Here is a 1,054-nt window from a genome sequence, read left to right as displayed (position 1 = left end):
TCTCTACTAAACATTTTAAAAATTGGCCGGGCGCAGTGGCTCACGCCTGTAATTCCAGCACTTTGGGAGGCCAAGGCGGGTGGATCACAAGGTCAGGAGATCGAGACCACGGTGAAACCCCATCTCTACTAAAAATACAAAAAATTAGCCAGGCGCTGTAGTGGGCGCCTGTAGTCCCAGCTACTCAGGAGGCTGAGGCAGGAGAATGGCCTGAACCCGGGAGGCGAAGCTTGCAGTGAGCCGAGATCGCGCCACTGCACTCCAGCCTGGGGGACACAGCGAGACTCTGTCTCAAAAAAAAAAAAAAAAAAAAAAAATTTAAAAATTAGCCGGGCAGGCTGGGCGCGGTGGCTCATGCTGAAATTAGCCGGGCAGGCCGGGCGCGGTGCCTCACGCCTGTAATCCCAGATCTTTGGGAGGCCAAGGCGGGCAGATCACTTGAGGTCAGGAGTTCGAGACCAGCCTGGACAACATGGTGAAACTCTGTCTCTACTAAAAATACAAAAATTAGCTGGGCATGGTGGCGCACGCCTGTAACCCTAGTTACTCAGGAGGCTGAGGCACGAGAATCACTTGAACCCAGGAGGCGGAGGTTGCAGTGAGCCAAGATTGTGCCATTCCACTCCAGCCTGGGAGACAGAGCGAGACTCGGTATTAAAAATAAAATAAAATAAAAAATAAAAAAAATTAGCGGGGCTGAGGTGGGAGGATCGCTTGAGCCCAGGAAGTCGAGGCTGCAGTGAGCTGTGATCGCACCACCGCACTCCAGTCTGGTCAACAGAGTGAGACCCTGTCTCAAAATAAAAGTCTACCTGCCTGGCTCGCTCCAGATTCTGTAATGTGAGGCCCTGCTATGAACTGGATTCAGGATCTGTATGCGGCTCCCCAGCACCCTCTGCGGGTCCTGTGTGCCAAGTGTCAGGAATTCAACCTCAAAGGGCCCGCCCTTTCCCCAGGACAGAGCCAGGCTCCTTAGCCTGGCATTCAAGGCCCCCGCTCTGGCGCTAACGCTGTCCCTCCTCCAGCCCATCTACCCGGGCTCCTCTCCTCTTTC

The 1,054-nt window shown here is 54.1% G+C and overlaps 1 protein-coding gene across 1 annotated transcript in view; it reads right to left on the bottom strand.

The window, feature by feature from the left end:
* Positions 1-1,054, bottom strand: part of LOC105544465 (carnosine synthase 1-like) — an 8,277-nt gene that overhangs the window by 2,578 nt on the left and 4,645 nt on the right. The gene's annotated exons all lie outside the window — the stretch shown is intronic.

Source organism: Mandrillus leucophaeus, unplaced genomic scaffold, assembly GCF_000951045.1.
Source record: "Mandrillus leucophaeus isolate KB7577 unplaced genomic scaffold, Mleu.le_1.0 Scaffold30, whole genome shotgun sequence".
In the NCBI taxonomy this organism is placed as follows: domain Eukaryota; kingdom Metazoa; phylum Chordata; class Mammalia; order Primates; family Cercopithecidae; genus Mandrillus; species Mandrillus leucophaeus.
The sequence above is the reverse complement of the archived record's forward strand: the minus strand, read 5'-3'. Positions and strand labels throughout refer to the sequence as shown.